Raw genomic sequence first — 22,485 nt, forward strand, 5'->3', positions numbered from 1 at the left:
AAAAAAACTTGGGAAGATTTGTATGAACTGATGTAGATTGAACAGAATAAGAATAATTTATACAATAGCAAAAAAAAAAAACCTTTTAAAAAATTCTTTAAAGTTTAAAGACTTTAAAGAACTTTAAAACTTGAGAATTCTTATCAATGTAATGACCAACCACAGCAGAACCAATAATAGCTTGGTACCTACCTCCTTCCTGACAGAGAAGTCACATTCAAAATACATATTTATTTTTCATTATAGAGGATCAATATACTGCTTTATTCCTTAGTTTATTGTGAACATAATTTCTGAATCAAAAGTGATCAAATCACTTTCATTTTGTTGTTATCCATTGGAAAGCTTCCTTAATTTGTATATAATCTACTGTCTAAATTTTATGTATTTTTTAAAAATAACAATTTATTCTTCTTTATATAATTTTGGATACTATTAAGTATAACCAAAATTTAATCTTGAACCTGAAGTTTGACATTTTTTGGGTCGTTTTTATTTTCTCAAACACTGTCAGACATGATTTACATGGGGATGTGTTTTAAAAAATGTTAGTCAAGTCATATGCAGTATATATGTCACAATAAGGATTTATTTCCCCTTTGGGGGTGGGAGGAAGAGAGGAGCTCAGGAAAGGGCAGTTTAAAAAAAAAAGTGAGAAAAGAAAAAACATCACTGAAGCATTTAAAAATGTTCAGAAGAGAACCCAAAAAGGATCAATGACATACAGTACAGCTCTAGAAGTTATATATACAATCTTGTTTTCTGTTCTACTACATTTTTTTAAAGTTAAAAATATTTTTAGAAAATACTTAAACTGGGGGCAACTAGATGGTGTGGTGGATAGGGCACCAGCCCTGACATCAGGGAGACCCGAGTTCAAATCTGCCCTCAGACACTTAACCATCCTAGGTGTTGAGAGCCTAGGCAAGTCACTTAACCCTAATTGTCTCAGCAAAACAAACAAATAAAAAATCTTAAAATTTATTCTATATATTAAAAACAAAAATCAGAGGTTTAACCCCTCTCTTTTTCTGTTTTTCCCCCATATAAAAGCAATTAGTGTGTGTGTGTGTGTATGTGTTATCTTCAGAAATTTTTAAAAAACCTATTAATAATAAATGTCAATAGCTCCCCCTCTCTACTCCTTTTCTTGGAGGAATATGTGGTGGAAACATGTTTTCCCTCAAAAGAGCAAATCAGATTCCTAACCCAGAATATAGAGAAATTAGTTATTCCTTAGAGGGTGGTTCACCTGTGATTTAGCATCTATATAAACAAATGAAAACCAGTTTCATTAACCCAAACAACCAGACCTGTAACTAATAACAAGTAAGTCTTTGTTTCTACCAGACTGTGTTTCATCTTTATTATTTAAAGCCATACTAACTAGCTCTGCTGATAATTGCTTTTCTTTTTGTCTTACCTCATTTTCCTTTCTTTCATTTGGTTTTCTCATTCACTTTCTCCTTCCTCTTTCTTTCTTTCTTTTCTCATTCTCCCACTTTTCCTTTGCTCCTTCTATTTCATTTCCCTTTTTTCCTAATATTGTCTTACTTCCCACTTACTTGATGCCCCTTCTCTCTCCCCTTCTCTTTGCACCATCATTCTTACTGGCTACATCCAAGGAAAGCTAAGACCCAGAGGCATGGTGTAATGGGCCCTTCTTCTTTTCAATAGGGCTGCAGCCCAGAAATCACTGCCAATTTCTGAGCTTGGACTACTTCAGATGGTTCAGATTCCACTGCTGTAGGAGACAGGCTTTCTTTGTGTCTATTTAAATCTACCCTTCCATCATTCCAGTGACACCTTTCTTCCATTCCTCCAATAGATCAGGCAAAGAATCTTAAGCTTCTCATGGCCAATGGGAACAAATGCATTTTCACCCTCTTAATAGAGTCCAGCAGCTTCAGCATTCCTAGGTGCCCTAGTTGTGCTCCTAACCAACCTGTCCCTGAAGGTCACCTCCCATCCTTTCCTGGATTGGTTTTTGTTTACATCCCTCTCTTGGCGTTGGCCCTGGGGAGCTTTTCTTGTTTTTGTTCTCAAAGAACTTCCCTATGACTCTCAGTGTTGATGGCATTCATCATATAGCCACTTCTCCTTGAAGAGAAGATATGAATGTGAGCCCCTCCTTGTATGGATACTATGATTGAGAGGAACTAGAGGATTGTGGGACAGTCCTTCTACTAACTCTTCAATCTCTTCTAAATCTTTATAATGAAAGAGAATGAAAATGAACTCTTTCTTGAATGCCCAGGCTGGAGTATTCTATTTTACTGGGAGGGACATGAAGTATTGTAGAGAAGCCAGGGATGCCAAAAACATCCTGAGAATGCAATAATCTCCAAAGTAGATTACTGGGTCAGCCAGGTTTCTCCCCTAATTCAGCTAACTGGGCATGATGTTTGGGGAATAAGAAGACTAACAAACTGTGCCCTTACTTCATTTTTTGATGAGGCAGATCAAGAAAATTGTTATTGTCATCATCACCATTGTTTGCATTGTGCTCAAACAGTATTCCTGAAATTATAGCCCCATCATTCCCCTCTCAAATGGTATTTCTGAGCTTACAATTATATCAATTTTATCCTAATAACTTTGGGAGGTAGGTTCTTTGATTATTATTATTGTTATTATTATTATCCCCATTTTATAGATGAGGAAAATGAGGCAGAGAAGGTAACTTACCAAGCAACAACTATGTGAGACCATATTTGAATATGTAGTATTGAGTTAATTTAATTTAAGCATTTTAATTTTAATCTAAGCATTAGACCAAGTCTTTCAAACTATTCTTTCAGGAAAGAGAAACTACAGATAATATATTACTCAGCTATTAATCACTGTCAACTTGAAAAGAAGCCTCTCACAGACCATCCCCAGGCCTCAGAGTTTACACTAAGGCTTTATAATTTTTTAAAAAAAATCAATGACTAGTATAAAGCAGAGAAAGAGGTTTTCCAGTATGGATAGTGATCTAAAAGGTTATAGCTGAAGTTGGTTGTCCTAAGAATCTTCCTTGAAAAGACTTTTAAAAAATTTTTATTTTAATTTCCTCCCCAAATTCGTTAAACAATTTTTTAATATTAAAAAAAAAAAAGTTGAGTCCCAAATTCTGTCTCTTCCTTACAAAGATTTAAAAGATCACCAGATGAAGCAAGAATCAATAAAAACAAAGAGAAACACTACAAGCGTCCTTCATCCAATCAAAGATTGTACAATAATAAGAAATAATAGTTAACAATTTATTGAGTACTTTTGAATGTTTGCAAAGTGCTTTAAATATATCTTATTAGAGCCTTCCAAAAATCCTACTATTTATTATCTCTTCACAAAGGTTCATAACTATTAAATTTAAATCAAAACTCAGACTCAGTTTTTCCTGATGTCAAGTCTAGGATTCTTTCAACCGCATCATTTAACTGCCTTGTAGGGGTCCTCAAACTTTTGAAATAGGGGGCCAGTTCACTATCCCTCAGACTGTTGGAGGGCCAGCCTATAGTAAAAACAAAAACTTTGTTTTGTGGGCTTTTAAATAAAGAAACTTCGTAGCCCTGGGTGAGGGGGATAATCGTCCTCAGCTGCCACATCTGGCCCGCGGGCCATAGTTTGAGGACCCCTGATTCCTACTAAGACAACAAGTCCAGGTGTGGTAATCAGGGTCAAGTGATAGGGCCAAACACATATAGCCAATCACACATTCACATGCACCATCACCCCAACCTCCCCTACTTTACATAAGAATTTTTCCAACAAAGCAAAGTAATTCCAAAGGCACTCAGGATCATTTCATTTTTAGGTCATCCCAAAGAAGAGGAGATTCTCAAAAATTTGCATATTGTACTTTGTTAAAATAAGCAAACAAAATGCATTTGAGAAAATGAGAATAACCGATTAGTGCTTACTTTCCTTTCACTATAAAAATCTTTATTAAAACAAGTCTCTTACATATCTCTTTCATGAAAACAGATGAAATAGGTAAATATAAGTAAAAATAATACCACACAGTTGTTTGTATTTCTCTTCTCTCATTTATTTAAGGAATGAGAAAGCCAGATTATAGCTGGATCTATTAATTTCCCTTTTGAACTAGCAATCATTCATTCATAATCTTTTGTTTTTCCTTTAAGTTTTCATAGAACTTCCGAAAACTAACCTGGTCCTTCCCACTGTAGCCCACTGGATTTTATTAATATCAGGTCCTCTGAATTTTAATAGTTAATTTTTAAGAAAAAAGCTACAGATGTTTCTGTCTCAGTATCATATTTACTTCTAAACAGATAGTGAGAAAGGAAGAGAAAGACCTAAAGTGCTATATTATTATGCGGAATTTAATCCCCCAGACTGTATTAAAAAGACCAGCCCAAATTCTTTAAATGCCTGGTTAGTTTCCCTACATCTAAAATCCTTTCTACTTTTTCCATTACATATAAATGACTCATGAATTGTTTTGCTTGACTACACTCATTCGAAAGAGTGAACTTCTGGAGGGAGGAGGGAGTGTCAGTCAATACACATTAAGTACCCACTGTGTGCCAGACAGTACTTTGCTTAGTACTGTGGGGATCCTAAAATTAGCAAAAGGCACTCACTGCCTTCAAGGAGGAGACACTCTATAGTGGGAGACAACTTGTAACAAATATGTGCAAACAAGCTACATACAAGATAAATTGGAAATAATTAACAGAAGGAAGACATTAGAATCAAGAGGGATTAGGAAAGACTTTCTTATAAGATGGGGTTTTCTTCAAAAGAAGTAGCTGGGGAGAAAAAGGTGGGAAAAGATTCCCATGTTCATGGGAATTTCGTGTTCATTTTTCCATTTCATTTCAAGTTCATGAAAGAGGAAGGAGGTCTATGTCAATGGATCAAGAGTGTGTGGTGGGGTTTAAAATAGAAGAAAACAGGAAAGATAGAAGTGGGCTAGGCTCATAGCTCATAGGGAGTCTGGATGCCAGATTTTTCTATTTAATCCTGGTGGCAAGAGGGAACCACTGGAGTTTATGGAGTATGTGGGGCAGAGGTGACAGAGCACCTGCAATTCAGGAAAATCACTTTGGTGGCTGAAATTGGGGATGGAATGGAGTGGGGAAGAGACTTGGAGCAGGCAGACTAGCAGAAACCACTGTAATAGTCCAGGTGTGACCCGATGAAAGCCTGCACCAAAGTGGTGGCAGTGTGAAAGGAGAGAAGGGAATGTATCCAAAAGATGTGGCAAAAAGTGAAAAAAGGTCTTAGGTACATATTTGATAGAGGGAGAGGGGAAGAGACATCTTGAGGAATCCTAGGTTATGAGACTGGGAATAGTGACAGAGATAAAATAAAAGGAAAGGAAAGGATACCAGTAAAATACTCCAAAAATACATAGGAAAAAAAATTCAGAATTAGGCACAAACAGGACAACTGTATTGCTGTTTTAAGTTTTAATATATACTTTAAAAAGTCCAATAGAAGAGTTGGAAAGGGTCTTGAAAATTACTGAGTCAACCCCTTCATTTTACAAAGAAACTGAAATCCAGGGAAGTTAAATTATTTGATAAAGGTAACAGAGTAAGTGGCCCTTAAGATGTGAACTGCAGATCTCAGACTGAATCCAATGTGGATTTCTCCATGCTGCAGAGCCTCCAAATTGATATGCAATCTTTACTATATGAATGTATGTATATATATCATATTATATATATATTTTATATTGTATATATTTTATATTATATATAATTATTATTAAAGCTTTTTATTTTCAAAACATATGCATAGTTTTCAACATTCACTCCTGAAAAGCCTTGTGTTCCAAATTGTTTTCCCTCCCTTCCTCCACTCCCTACCAAGACAACAAGTAATCCAATATATATTACACATATGATAAGCTATCTTTTTTTTTTTAAATTTTGTGTATAAATGAAATGATTATGTTTGCTGCTGAATAAGGGGAGCTGGGTAACACAATAGTTAGAGAACTGGGCCTGGAATCAGGAAAACCCGAGTACAAATCTGACCCTGGACAAGTCATTTAACCATTTGCCTCAGTTTTTTTTTTTTTTTTTTTTTTAATATGTAAAATGAGCTGGAGAAGGAAATGGCAAATCACTACAGTATCTTTGCCAAGAAATCCCCAATATTGTCACAAAGAGTTAGACATGGTGGAAAAGTGATTGGGAACAAAAGTAAAGATAAATTTACATACACACACACACACACACACACACACACACACACTCCTGTAAATATGTAAATATACCATATTAAAATGGCTCGAGACCAAAAGACTTCTCTTCGGTCTTAAGAGTACGTTTTGGTTTAATTTAACTTATAAAACCAAATAAGATTTCTCCTCCTGTTACCAAGTATGTTAGTCCATTAAAGAATTTTTAAAACCAACTAGTGAGGATTATAAAGGGTGCTGATTGATTGTGTGGGAATAAAGCCCTCAACTCAGGACTCAAAGGGAAGGGATAGTTAGTCTAGGGTAAGGGTGATGACTGGGCTCTTCCTCCTAGGAAAGAAAATTGGGGCGGGGGGAGGAAGATGGGAGGCTGATGAAAAGGTTTACAAAAGACCTTGGGAAAGAGAACAGGAATTTGCAGTGGGAGGCTGTCAGATTCTTTTCCAGAGCCAAGCCTGGGCAATCACTTCACTGAGGAAGACAGATGGCTGGCATAGCACGTAAGAGCTGCTCATGTGCAAGCCAGGGGAACAGGAAGCTGGCCTTTGTTCCTCAGTTGAATGGCTCTGGTTCACTTGTCATTCCTAAGGTAGAAACTGTAGGTAACGTCCCCGGAGACAGACAGATCTGACTCACTAGAAATATGGACACTCAAATAAGTCTTCCTTTACCCCACACACTCCCCAAAAGCAGACCAACATTCATATATTTATGAATTCCCCCTCTGAATCTCTCTTTCTAATCTTCAAAGTCCAGATCTTAGAGTATGATCCTCAAAATACCCTATTATAATAATTAACTCATTTTAGGCCTAGGAAGTTAATATGCACTAAGGGATACATATTCTTCTCTATAGTTCAGATAGCTTCTATTGAATGTAAAGTTAATCATATTTTTGTTTTGCGCTTGAAAAATTTCTAACACCTAGACAAAGGTTTGGTTCTTTCTCTTAATTTACATTTATAAATGGATTAGTAAGTTATATTATTATACATAATGTTATACTATATTGTAATGAAGGTATAAATTTATTGACTTAATTTGTATTATTATAAATTTATATATAGGCAACTTTATGATTGTGGGAAAATTCAGTAATGGAAAGATCTGAATAAGGGACAGCAGAATATATTATATATTTGAAGATAGACAGGCACTGAAAGGGGAAGTCCAAGAAAAAGAAGATCAATCCTTCAACTTTTTATAATTCTTTTTTTTCTTAATTATTATAGCTTTTTATTTACAAGATATATGCATTTTTCAGCATTGACTATTACAAAATCTTTTGTTCCAATTTTTCCCCTGCTTCCCCTCCCCCCTCTCCCACATGGCAGGTAGACCCAATACATGTTAAATATGTTAAAGTATAAGTTAAATACCACACACACACACACACACACACACACACACACACACACACACACATATCCATACAGTTATTTTGCTGCACAAGAAGAATCAGACTTTGAAATAATGTACAATTAACCTGTGAAGAAAATAAAAAATGCAAGCAGACAAAAACAAAAGGATTGGAAATGCTATGTAGTAGTACACATTCATTTACCAGAGTTCTTTCGCTGGGTATAGCTGATTTTATTCATTATTGAACAAATTGAACTGATTTGGTTCATTTCATTGTTGAAGATGGCCACGTCCATCAGAATTGATCCTCATATAGTATTGTTGTTGAAATATATAATGATCTCCTGGTCCTGCTCATTTCACTCAGCATCAGTTCATGTAAGTCTTTCCAGGCCTTTCTGAAATCATCCTGCTGGTCATTTCTTACAGAACAATAATATTCCATAACATTCATATACCACATTTTACTCAGCCATTCTCCAATTGATGGGCATCCATTCATTTTCCAGTTTCTGGCCACTACAAACAGGGCTGCCACAAACATTCTTGCACATACAGGTCCCTTTCCTTTCTTTAAGATCTTTTTGGGATATAAGCCCAGAAGCGACACTGCTGGATCAAAGGGTATGCACAGTTTGATAACTTTTTGAGCATAGTTCCAAACTGCATTTCAGAATGGTTGGATTCGTTCACAATACCACCAACAATGTATCAGTGACCCAGTTTTCCCACATCCCCTCCAACATTCATCATCGTTTTTCTGTCATTTTAGCCAATCTGAGAGGTGTGTAATAGTATCTCAGAGTTGTCTTAATTTACATTTCTCTGATCAATAGTGATTTAGAGTACCTCTTCATATGGCTAGAAATAGTTTCAATTTCTTCATTTGAAAATTGTCTGTTCATATCCTTTGACCATTTATCAATTGGAGAATGGCTTGATTTCTTATAAATTTGAGTCAAATATCTCTATATTTTAGAAATGAGGCCTTTATCAGAATCTTTGACTGGAAAAATGTTTTATAAAGTGCTTAGCACATAGTTCCTGGAATACAATAGGTGCCATTTCAATGTTTATTCCTTTCTTTTCTCAAATTTTTTCCTGAGATGCTTATAGAAGTAATAAAAAGTTCTTTCCCTTCTCCCCTACAACTCAGTCCTACTTATATTTTCCCCTTTTTGTCATTTGTCCTTGGACTGACAATTCTTTTGTACTTTGTTCCAGATTGTCTCCATTCTTTTCTCAGCAACCAGACCTTGGAAATCTCTCCTGGGTTTGGATTTAACTCCTCCCTTCTTTATATAAGCTCCTTAGTGCATAGCCAGAGCCCTTACCCAGTCAGACCGGACTTCCTGTAGTACTTGATGGAAATGTCTTTAACTTTGTAAAAAACTGAGAAATATTCTTACCTGATAAACGACTTGATACTAACTTAAATGATACTAACTTAAAAGGTGGAGGTGGAGGTAGAATGGGTGATATTGGTCTATTTAATCAACTTTTACACTTATACTCTTCCATCAGATTTGTATATAAACTGTAGGGAAAATTATTTCTGTAGATTGGCAGTCTATAGAAACTTTAGCCAAGATGTTAAAATAATAAGCTAGAAAGGACCTTTGAAATTAGGCCAAACACTTAATTTTAAAGATGAAGAAATTAATATTCTACGTCACAGATACTAAAATTTCTTCAATAAAGAGGTTCAATAACAATTCTTCTATCCACTAAAATGTGTTGAACACATGCCTATTCCTTGGCAATGGGCTGAGAAAGCTCATAGGTCTAATAGAGCACATTCAGAAAATGCTGTTATTATTATTCCCATTTTAAAGTTCAAGAAACTGAGACAGATGTTATGATGAAAGAAAAGCTGACAGCCCAGGACATCCACTTTCCCCTCCGATAAAAAGATATTCTGAAGCCTGGAAAGCATGTGGTTTTGCCTTTTTTCCAGAGGGGAGGAGGGAACAGAAAGGATCAGGGATCATCTGGTCAACTACATATTCTGCAGTGATAGCAGCCACTAACTAGGTTTTTCACACACACACACACACACACACACACACACACATACACACACTTTTCTCCAGAACAAAAAATGAATTAAGATCAATTAGATTTTCTTGAAACTATTTAAGGATGATGATGGCAAAGATGAAGACAATGAAAACAAGCAGCATTCATTCAGTACATTTTACAGGTGAGTTTGTTATTCAGTCTTTGTATCTCATAGGTCACGGTGAAATGGCTAGAATACTGGGCTTGGAATCAAAAAGACATCTTAAATTCAAATCTGGCCTCAGATATGAACTAGTCATGTGACCCTGGGCAAGTCACTTAACCCTTTTTGCCTCAGTTTCCCTTCTGTAAAATAAGCTGGTGAAGGAAATGGCAAACCACTCCAGTATCTTTGCCAAGAAAACCTCAAATGGAGTCATGGAAAGTCAGATGCCACAGAAAAATCCAACTACAACCAAACCAAACTAAAAACTAGTTGGTGATGAAGAGTTAAGAGTGGTAGGTTTCACTTTGAATTTTCTATCAGCATCCCTGATTTTTAACATATATATATAGATAGATAGATAGAGATAGATACATACATAGAAAGATATATACTTAATTAAAGCTTTTTATTTTCAAAACACATGCATAATTTTCAACATTCACCCATGCAAAACATTGTATTTCAAATTTTTTTCTCCCTCCTTCCCTCCACTCCCTCTCCTAGAGAGCAACAATATATTAAACATGGACCATTCTTCCATACATATTTCCACAATTATCATGCTGCACAAGAAAAATCAGATCAAAAAGGGAAAAAATTAACTTTAGAAAAGAAAGGGGACCTCATAGCTAACACTGAAATCTGCTGGAAAGAACCCTAAATTATTAGGTCCCCTGGATTGTAATTTCAGTTATGCCTTGAACAGTATGACTCTGACTAAGTCACTTCATACATTTTGGGCCTTATTTTACTCTTTTATATATAAAAGAAAGTTGGACTTGATTTATCTCCAATGGTCTTTCCAGTTCTAAAATTCAATGATTATATACCATCAAATAGCATAGTCTATGTAGCAGTTTTTTTAACTGCTATAACTTAGCATAATAATAATAATAATAAGCTCACTGCATATTAGTTCTCTATTTGGTCTGGCTTAGGATGGCTGCAATCACAGAATCAATGCACCCCTACTTCATTCAAACCTAGCAAATTAATGTCACATTACTATCATCTCAGTGTGGCTATCTGAGAACAGATACAAGGACACCTGGATAAGCAATGCAAGCAGTGTCTTCACTTCCATCTAAGGAGAGAGAGATATGACTTTATTAGCAATCTGTCTTTATATTACTTTGTACATATTCTGTATCTATTTACTGCCATTCTGTGTTTGTGATATATACATTATATCCACTGAATAGAATACAAGTTTCTTGAGGACAGGGACAATTCTTTTTTTTTTTTTTTTAATCAGCAGTTCTTATATATTGTACAATGGATGGAAAGCTAACTCTAGAGTAAGAAGGATATAGTTCAAATCCAGCTTTAAGCATTTACTAGGGCAAGTCACTTAACTTTCCACATCTGTAAAAGGACCTAAAGGAAATGGCAAACCATTCCAGTATTTTAGCCCCACAAAAATTCCAACTGGAGTCACAGAATTGAAATAATTCGCAACACCACCTATAAAGTAGGGATTTCATTAATGTTAGTTGAATATTTTTCATGCAATGAATAGCATTCTAATGAAAGAAAAAAAAAACTGACTACTTAAGAACCACAATCCAAATTCCTGAACTATCCTAAATCTCATATTCATAAGATATGTATTCAGTGTCCTCCTATGTTGACTCTAATAGTCACCAAGATATATGAATTGCTGATCTTCAGTCCTCTCATCAGTATGAGGGGATTGAAAATTACTGAAAATATCCATAATACTAATGCGTTCCACTGTGGATTGGAGAAGAATTGGCTGAGCTGGGCTAAGATCCTGCTACTAGGATTGGGGCAGAACTTGAATTCTTCTCCAACTTTTTTTCCCTGGGGGAGCTTTAGGGTGTGACCTTTTTTCCAGTTGACAATTCTCCCAACCCCTATCTCTAAAAGATATTTACTCAGACACACCCAGAACCATCAATTAGGTCGCTTTTAATTTAGAGACATATCATATTTGTGTTTTTTAAAAGTTATTATCAAGCAGAAAGTTATTAATGTAAGCTATAATAGCTCAGAGTCCCCACTTAGGAAAATTCTCAACATTTCAGACAGGTTTCTTGTTCTAATCTAATTAAAAATTTTTGTTTATCTCTAGTTAACCCTGCCCTCTTTCTATTTAACTAAAATCAGGACCCAGGAAATATTTAGGTAAAAAGTGGCTATGGCTAAAAGGCAAAAAGAGGGGAAATTGGGGTAAGACCAGACCTTTTTCTTGAACATCCCTCCTGGCCACAGGCTTCAGGTTGAGCCTTCTGCTCCAACATCTTCCTTCATTTCTTTCCCCTTTTCTCTAGCACCTAGGTTTTCACCCTTTTTCTTTGCAGATTGGTGGTCTTTTTAGCTAAATTCATTATGACTTGAAAACAGTTGGTGAAATAGACTCCCCAATGCTGCTGCTGATCCAAGTTCTAACTCTTTCCTTTTAATCTACGACTCTGAGACGATACAGTCTCCTTTAAGTACTTCTGAACAGGACTCAACTCTGCCTTCAGGCCTTTAAGATCCTAATAGTCACAAATCCCTGTTTGCCGGCTGAAAGAGAATGAATGTGGTGCCAGAGAACTACAAATTTCAGGCTGATGGTCAGGTAGTTCATAAATCCCTATTCAGTTACAGTATTACTCAACCAACAAGTATTTATTAGGCTCCAACTATGTGACAAATCTGACTCGTGGAATGAGGGAAATATTTTGTAACCCATAAAACAATACAGAAATGTGAGTGATTACTAACAATCCCCTCAACACTGCCATATTGTTATTGGTCTCCAAGAATGCATTTTATACAAGAATGGCTTGTGGAAAGAAAAGCTAGAAATGGAGGGGCACTAGGGTATGTGAGGAAAATTGACAACACTCATATTATCTCTGTTCTTTTTTTAAAAATCAGATTTGACAAACATGAAAATATATTTAGAAGAATTGCATGTTTAGCCTGCTGTCTTGGGAAGGGGGAAAGGCAGAAAAATTTGAAATACAAGCTTTTGCATTTTGAATGTTTGAAATTGCAGTTTGAATGTGTAACCAGGATTACACAACTAGTAAAAATCTGAGGAATTAGGGAAGCTTTTCTGGAGGCAATGAGATTTTCACTAAGACTTGAAGGAAGCTGAGAGGCAGAGATGAGATAGTAGAGCACTCTGGGCATAGGGTACAGGCAGAGAGAATGCCCAGAGATGAAAGAACATTGTGCTCATGGAATAGTGGGGATGTTAAATGTGTTAATTTTTTTCTACCCCCCAAATGTGATGCTTTTAACATTTTCAAATCCAATTAAGTGACTTTCCAAAATCAGATAATTTCTAAGTGCCTAAGGTTGGATTTGAAATTAGGCTTCTCTGACTCCAGAGAAGCTTCTGTTAGAGTAGCATTCTAATAGCGCTCAGCACTCTATTAGAGTAGCTGTTTTATGGGGAAGCTACTAGTAGCTAAATTAGGAATTTAATGGAGTAGTCAATGAAGTTTCCTGGGTAACAGGAAAAATTAGCCAATGGAATTCTTATGAGTTCCCTGGGACTTAATTACCATTTCTATGCTCATGATTATCTACTTTTCCTTTCCCAATCTTACATGTCCAATTACTTTTCAGATATCTAAAATAGGACGACCAGCAGATATCTTACCTCAATATGTCCAAAATGGAACTCATTTTTATTCTCCTTAAACCCTCCTCCATCCTACCTTCTCTATTATTGTAGAGAGCAATATCATTCTCATTACTTCAGAGTCATACTAAACCCTACACTATCTCTTACTTGCCACCCCCTTCCCCATATATAAGCTGTTACCAAGGACTATCAATTTCACCTTTGCAAATATCTCTCAACTATGCCCCCTTCTCTCCTCTGCCACTGTTCCCTCCCTCTGGTGCTGACTCTGATCATCTCCTTCCTGGACAATTTTAATAGCTTGCTGGTGGGTCTGCCTGTTTCCAGCTTCTCCCCATTCCAGTCCATTCTCCATTCAATCACTTAAGTGATTTTCCTAAAACACAGATCCAATTATATTACTATTCCACTCCCACCCAATCAACAAATTCCAGAGGCTTCTTATCACAAAATACTTTTTATCATTCAAAATCCTTCCTAACCTAGCATCTTCCCACTTTCTAAACTTACTCTCCAATACATATTCTTTGAGCCAGTGACACTGACCTCCTGTGTGATGACTAAGATATTCCATTTCTCATCTCTAGGCATTTTCTCTTATCACTCTTCTTCTGACTATTGAGCTGCCTGGTTGCCTTTAAGTCCGGATTAAAATTCTTCCTTCCCCAACTCCTCTTTATTTCAATGCTTTCTCTCTTTTAATTATTTTCTATTTAACCTGTATATAATTGTCTCCCCATTAGATTGTAAGCTCCTAGAGGGCAGGTATTATCTTTTGCCTTTTTTTGGCATTCCCTAAGTACAATGTTTGGCACATAGTAAGCGCTAAGTAAATATTGGTTGATTGAATTATGAGAGGAGTTCATATTCTAGTGTTCTCTCTCCCAGTGAAAGCATGAAAATATAGAAGAGATTGTGTTTTGGGGAATATAGATAATTTTTTTCTCCTACTTTGCTTCTGGCAACTAAGTAGCAAAGTGCATACAGGGTGATTTAGGAATAACAAAATCTAAGTTCAAATCCCACTTAAACCACCTATGGGCTAGGTGATCCTAGAGATAAATCACTTAATTCTCATTCTCTCTCTCTCTCATATATATATTTGCTTTGAATTCATTTGTAATGTGATTTAGTGTAACATGAGGAGATCTCTTTCACATTGTGACTTTCCTCATCATGGTTTTAATGTGCTTTGGGTTGGCCAAAGAAATCAACTGGGGATTTTAAAAAAGTTTTACAGAAGTTGTAGATGACACATAAAGGCCAGCAGGTGATACTGAGCCTGTGAAAAAATACTTAACGCAAATTTTATAATAAGTCACTATAAATACTTCATAAAAGAAAAAGAAAAAAATTTCTGTGGTGCAAAGGGAGAGCCAAATTTTTTTTACTAGGATTTTCCAGATTGTAGGAGCACCATGTCTGTAATCTATGATGTGGAAGGTATAATTGCATATTGGAGTGAGGTGGTTAAAGTTATGGATTTAGAAGAGAGAGCACCATGAACTGAAGATGAGAAACCCAAGTTACACCGATAAATATTTTGATGATTAGACCTCATGTAGCATTTTGCTTGCATCTCTGTGATAAATCTATCATAGATTATTTTGTATTACATTTATTTGTGTATGTCTCACACCTTTCCCACATGACCTTCCATTAGCAAGCTCTGTGGAACAAAGACTATAACTACCTAAACTTTGTTTCTTTCCCTAATAATTGATACCATGTTTTATGCTTTATAATATATTTAATTAAATCATTAAGATATGTACTTTTCAGTGGTACAACCCAATACAAGTGTTGTTTTTCAGTTGTTTTAGTGGTATATAACTCTTTGTGACTCCATTTGGAGTTTTTTTGGCAAAGATATTGGAGTGGTTTGTTATTTCCCTCTCTAACTCAGATCTCTAACAGATAAGGAAAGTGGGGCAAATAGGATTAAGTGACTTGCCCAGGGTCACTTAACTAGCAAGTGTCTGAAACTGGAACTGAACTCAGGAAGATGAGTCTTCCTGACATCCTTGTCCATTGTACCAACAGTTGTCCTAAATACAACAGAAATTATAAGTAAAACAGAGAATTTACTTCTCAATAGGAGGATTTGGTTTTATGATTGTGAACCACAATTGTTTATGCTAGCATATTCCTATACTCTCACTGGCGGAAGGCTTTTTATCATTATATATATTATTAGATCTATTTGTTACATTATATATATATATATACACATATACATATATATAATATACATTATATATGTATATGTACTATATGTGTGTGTGCACGCACACGTATGTACACACACACTGGAGACATTTTCCCCTTCTTTAGTACTCTTAATACTAAAAGTTCCAACCTGGGAGAGGGGGGTTGGAAAAAAAAAATGAAATTTGCATTTAGTGACAACTTTGAGAGCAAGATAAGGATTAGTTCCTCTGATTCCCTGGAGACCTTCTTAGCTTAGCCCTTGAGTAAGGTGACTCAAGGCAGAAAAAGCTGTGACATGCTATGTAGGCAAGGGAAGGGAAGCCCTTTGGCTCAGCAGACAGCTCCGTTTTCAATGCTTTTAAGATGCCACTCTTTGGGAACCGGGTTTGGCCCTCCCACTTACATGCAAACAAATTGCTCTGGTTCTATACCTACCTGCACTAGAGTGGCAACGGACATTAAAACTTTAAATGGAGATTTTCTTTCACTTAGGGGGAAAATGGGTTCCTTGCTAAATTTGGCACTAACCAAGGAATCTTAGAGAAAATGAATACACTCTCTTGTTTGTGAGGGAGGCCTAATCCTTCCTTACTTTGCCCAAGAGGATTACTGGGACTTAGAAAGATGCTCACACAAACTTTTTTTTCAGCTTGTGCCAACTTCATTTGTGGCCACAATATCCAAGTTTCGTTCTGCATTTTAGGGTAGATAATAGGCATTCCATGCTCTTTAAATACCTCCATATTTAAACTTAAATGTCCCTGACCTTTGCCATCCCCCTCAGTTAGGGCTCTCTGTCTCCCATGGATAAAACTGTTGTCTCACATTCCTTGTTAGAAGCAGCTTAGTAAGACAGACAAAATGAAAAAAATATATATAGTATTCTTTTGAAAAAGCAATACTCTGAAGCTTCTAGAACATCTTTTCTAGGTGCTTGGAACTATTAATAATTTGCAAAATGTTTTTACTTCTTCCCTGACATTTTGCTACTTCAGCAAAATCCCCTTTGTTTGATGTCAAACTGGGTTAATTTAAATTTGATTTGTCATTTTTTTTAACTACCTCAAAATTGGACTCTCAAAATCTATAAATAAACATTTTAAATATAGAGTAGGCTTGATTTTATAGCAATAATTAGTCTTAGAGAATTGGAAAAGATAATTAATCTCCTCAATTGACTGTCACTCTCAAAAGTCATTGACTCACCTTGGATTTGAACACTACCAGTCTCCCTCTCTCTCTGTCTCTCTAACACATACATACACACACACACACACACACACACACACACACACACACACACAGAATATACATACCTGTTGCTAGAGGAATAGCAACAGTCAGATCACCTGAAGCCTCATCTCAATACCAGAGAACTGAATAGCATTCACACAGCAGCCTGGCATATTCCCATTATGGCAGGCGACTTGGGAGAGTATAGCCAGCTCAATGAATACTTCCCACCCCACAAAGAAAACTGTATAAAAATGAAAGCATTTATACAGATTGTTAAACATTCCCAGCCATTCTCTGAATAGATTCTACCTTAAAGGCCAATCTCTAAAAAAGCAGCACTGTGTTCTAGAAATCAACAAGCTAGTATTTCTGAGGAAAAGGCTCAAAGGGAATTCCAAAGATTCAAGGGGCAGCATTGAATCGAGTACTGGATCACAAGTCAGGAAATTTAGCTCAATCATTTTTTAGTCATGTCCAACTCTTTGTGAACCCATTTGGGGTTTTCTTGGCAAGGATACTGGAATGGTTGCCAATGCCTTCTCATTCCACATAATTGTACAGATGATGAAACTGAGGCAAATGGAATGACTTGCCCAGTGTCATACAGCTAGTAAGTGTCTGGGGCTAGATTTGAAATTAGAAAAATGAGTCCTTTACATGAACTGATGCTAAGTGAAATGAGCACGACCAGGAGATCATTATATACTTCAACAACAATACTCTATGATGATCAATTCTGATAGACATGGCCATCTCCAGCAATGAGATAAACCAAATCAGTTCCAATAGAGCAGTAATGAATTGAATCAGCTACACCCAGTGAAAGAACTCTGGGAGATGACTATGAACCACTACATAGAATTCCCAATTCCTCTATTTTTGTCCACCTGCATTTTTGATTTCCTTCACAGGCTAATAGTACACTATTTCAAAGTCTGATTCTTTTTGTACAGCAAACTGTTTGTACAGTTAACTATTAAGACATGTATACTTATATTGTATTTACTTTATACTTTAACATATTTAACATGTACTAGTCAACCTGCCATGGGGGGAGGGGATGGGGGAAAGGAGGGGAAAAATTGGAACAAAAGGTTTGGCAATTGTCAATGCTGTAAAATTACCCTGCATATAACTTGTAAATAAAAAACTATAATAAAAAAAAGAAAAAAAGAAAAATGAGCCTTCCTGACTTTAGGTCAGGCAATCTATGTAACTGTTCCAAGGGAATCAGAAGATTTAATTTAAATTAGACATTAGCTATGTGATCCTCCACATGACACAACCTCTATCTGCCTGAGTTTTTAATTGTAAACTGCAAATCATAATAATATTTATTTTCTAGGAGAATGTGTGTGCGTGTGTGCACACGCGTATAAAATGAGATATTTACAAAAGTGCTTTGCAAATCTTAAAATACAATGTTAAATGCCATCAATATTAATGGATTAGAATTATTTAGACCTAGAGATCAAATATATTTCTCTTCACTATTTTCTCAAGCATATATAATACTCTGATGACACAGTTAGAAAGGATCTTTGAGCTCAATTGATCCAACTCACACCTTAAAAATCTCCTTTATAATATAGAAACCTACTTTTCCCCAAGATAGTGATCTCACCTTTTTGCTATTTAAAGTAGCATTCCTTACTTTCCATATCTTCTATCTTTCTAGTCCCCTAAGGTTATGTTCTCTGATCTTCTCTTTCTGTTACCTTCCACATCCAATTAATTGCCCAGTTTTGTTAATTCTATCTATACACATACAAAACCTTTCAGATCCATTCCTTTCTCTCTCCTCATACCTCTTCATCTCTAATTTGTTCTTTCATCATTTCTTGCCCAGGCCATTGACATGGATGGAATCCTAACTTTTCCTGAGTCTCTTCTTCACATAATTACCCCTATTTTTTCCTCCTATATCACAGATTGACATCTTTCATCTATCAAAAATCCAAATATCTTCCTATAGTTTCTGCACTATGGCCCCTGTTTACCTTACATTTCTAGACTGATTCCTTTCTTGATCTTAGCTTCCTCATCTGTAAAGTGAGGGAAAGGACAGAGAATACCTCTCTGAGAAGACAGAGGTGAAACTTAAATGAATCAGCATATGGAAATAGCCTGCAGAATTTAAACCCACTGTCTTTCTCTTTAGTTTCTTTCAATAAGAGTTGGAATGCAATAGTTTAATTTTAATTTCAACTAGAAAACTAGGTAACAAAATGTGACTTTGGATTTTTTCATAACAGCAGAATCAGATTGTTGCCTGTAGAAGGAAGTTTCAAAACCTCTAAGGACAAACATTAGGGCACTCTATAAACCATCACTGCTTTTTTCCACTACATTCTGGTAAAACTTTCAGATTAGCTTGTTCTTAACTCTGCCTTCTATCTCCCATTTCTATTTCTTTCAAAATGTACAACTTCCTCAAAAAACCTTTTAGTTCCTTTCAGGTTTACTTCAGCTGCCACTTCTTCAACAAGGCCTTCCTTAATTGCATCACAGTGACATCATGTCTTTGGGCCAGGGGCAACAGCTGGTGAAAAAGGAACCCAAAGAGGCAAGGTTTATGCATTCCTCTGAGTAGTTAAAGATGGAAAAGTGTGTGCTTTATCTCTGACTTAGGGAAGGTATCTCAAATACCACCAGATGGTCCACATTACTGAGGACTATTCCTTACATTTGGTATGAATTTCAGGTTTCACATCTTCTATAGAGTTGTCATTAAGGCTGAACAAATTTTGTCCATTCTGTCAAGCTTTCCTCTGTTTGATTGGTACCAAGAAGTCCTTTGTGATCAACCAAATAGAAGAAAAGATCAGAAATAGGAAGAGATGAACCACTTTGACTCATCAGGTAAGGGACAGTCAACTACTGACAATTAGCAGTCTGGCAGGCTCCCTTACTATACTGTTTGAAATATTATTAGCTTATATTATGCAGTGATCAACTATAACTAACTTAGTCTGTCAGCAATACGATGATCCAAGACAATACCAAAAGACTCATAATGGAAAATGCTATCTACATCTAGAGAATGAATTGATGGAGTTTAAATGCAAATTGAAGCATACTGTTTTCACCTTTTTTTTTTTTCTTGTTTTTTTTCTTTTGTTCTGTTTTTTCTTTTATAACATGACTAATATAGAAATGTTTTACATAATTGCACAAATATAACCTATATCAAATTGCTTACCAACTTAAGGGAGGGTAGAGGGCAAGGAAGGAGGGAGAAAATTTGGAATTCAAATTTTAATTTATTTTAAAAATGAATGTTAAAAATTTTCTTAACATGTAATTAAAAAAAACAAAATACTATTTAAAACAAAGAAAAAATACAACTAGCTTGGGAATGGAAATGCAAAAAGAGGACAATAAGTATTATATAGCAACTGTTAAGTAGCAGGCACTGTGCTAAGCATTTTACAAATATTATCTCATTTCATCCTGACATGATGGTAGAAAGGTGCTATTATTATCCTTTTTATACAGTTGAGGAAAATGATTCACACTTAAGGTAATGCAGATAAATTTCTATGGTTAGATTTGAATTCAGGCCTCCTTGCTCTACCTAGCTACCTAGAAGAAGAAAAAGGCATACAGTTATGCTATCCTATGTTTTCCTTCTTTCTGTATCTCCAAGGCACATAGCATGAGAAGACTATAGAACCAAAGACAAAGAGAAGCAACTAGACTATCAGTGTTTGGTGAGCCTAACTAAGGATGAATGACTTCCAGTTCCAACAAGACCATGCCCAGTAGGGAAAGAGTATTTCTAAAACTAGCATTTGATTTTCATCTGGTTCTGAGTCAGCCTACTGTCAACAGGAGTACACACATGGTCATAATGTTGGAAAATTAAACCCTTACTGCTAGCTCAAAGACATTCACACATCACTGAGCTATGTTATTGCAAACATCACATTAGCTGTATTTTTCCCCCTGAGGCAATTGGGGTTAAGTGACTTGCCCAGAGTCACATAGCCAGGAAGTGTTAAGTGTCTGAGACCAGATTTGAACTCAGGTCCTTCTGACTCCAGGGCTGGTGCTCTCTATCCAATCACATTAGCTGCAGTGAGAGGAATCTTAGCACAGGTGATACAACCTTGGACTTGTAGCAAGAAAGAACTAAGTTTAGTTCGGCTTCAGATGCTCATTAACTCTGTGACCCTGGACAATGTTTTGATCTCAATTTCTTCATCTATAAAATCTGAATAATCACAATAATACCTAACTCATTCATAGACTAGGCAGCAAGGTGGAACAGTGGATAGAGTACTGGATCTGGGATGTGACTTGGGAAGGAAGACATGAGTTCAAGTGTAGCCTTAGACACTAACTTTATGACCCTGGACAATTCACTTTACCTTGTTTGCCTCAGTTTCCTCAACGGCATAATGAAATGAAGAAGGAAATGGCAAACTATTCTAGTATCTTTGCCAAGAAAACCCTAAATGGGGTCACAAAGAGTTAGACACAATTGAAATGACTGAATAACAATATTAACAGAGTTGTTGTGAGGGTCAAATACTAACATATGCAAAGTGTTTTATAATACTATTTTATTTAATTTCCCTCCATCCCTTCCTTCCTTTTTATCTCCCCCTTCCTTGCCCACTTCTACTCTTCTTTTCTTTTTAGAAAAAAAAAAGTTCCATAAAACAAATGCCAGCTCAATTTACTTCTAGTCATTAATCTAAGCTTATGACTCAAAGTTGTTTAGGCTTTTGGTTAAAAAAAAAATTGTCTAGAAATTTGGGGTTAGATTTAAAACAAAAGGATTTCCTTCAATTTTAATGGGTCTATAGCATTCTCTTCAATTCCTCCTAATAAAATTCAAGAAAATACTCCATCTATTGCAATGCCTTTTTCCACATTGTGTAATTTCCACATCATTATCACTCTGAGGATATGACTGAATCAGTTGGCTAACCAATGAAGACGCCAAAGAAGTGCCAAACTCTCATGCCTAGTGAACTGAGAACTAAATCCTATTATGTAGCTCCTGTTGTCCATATTTGTTACTTTTAGTTAGAATGACTGATTTCTTAATTGGACACTGGGGGGGGGGGGGATGGAAGGGGGAGAATGGGGAGAGATGTAGCCTGTCTAGGAGAGGAGATATAAATCTGTCAGGGTGAAGTCATGGGAAGTTGTTGAAAAATCTGCCACAATGGATTCTGTCAATATAAAGTTATTATTAAATAAAATAAAATAAAATAAAATATCAAAAAAATTAAAAAATAAAAGCCCCCCCCCAAAAAAAAAGAAAGAAAGAAAGAAAAGAAAAAAGAAAAAATCTGCCACATAAGCTACTCCATCCTTTGTCGATATCCCTCAGGACTGAAGTGGTAAACCCATTAAAGAATGAAGCTCACAATTCATAAAGCAAACTCGACCTAAGAATTCTTTTTTTCTCTCCATATTTAAACTGCCATCTTAATGTGGTCAAGGACATAACTGGGATTTTGCCTCAGGTTATCAGGGTGTGAGTAGTACTTTCCTTCAGATTGTCTTATGACCCCTACTTCTTAGGTAAGGAACAAAAGATAAGAATTATAAAACCCTTAGCCCAGTACCAGACACTTAAGTACGATGTAAATTATAAATTTCTTACCTTGAGATATTCAACTATCCCCAAGTTGCTACAATATTCTCTTTGCTTCATTCTTT

The 22,485-nt window shown here is 35.9% G+C and overlaps 1 protein-coding gene across 4 annotated transcripts in view; it reads right to left on the minus strand.

Moving 5' to 3' along the window:
- Positions 1 to 22,485, minus strand: part of SHROOM3 (shroom family member 3) — a 232,504-nt gene that overhangs the window by 69,188 nt on the left and 140,831 nt on the right. The gene's annotated exons all lie outside the window — the stretch shown is intronic.

Source organism: Antechinus flavipes, chromosome 6 (genome assembly GCF_016432865.1).
Source record: "Antechinus flavipes isolate AdamAnt ecotype Samford, QLD, Australia chromosome 6, AdamAnt_v2, whole genome shotgun sequence".
Lineage (NCBI taxonomy): Eukaryota > Metazoa > Chordata > Mammalia > Dasyuromorphia > Dasyuridae > Antechinus > Antechinus flavipes.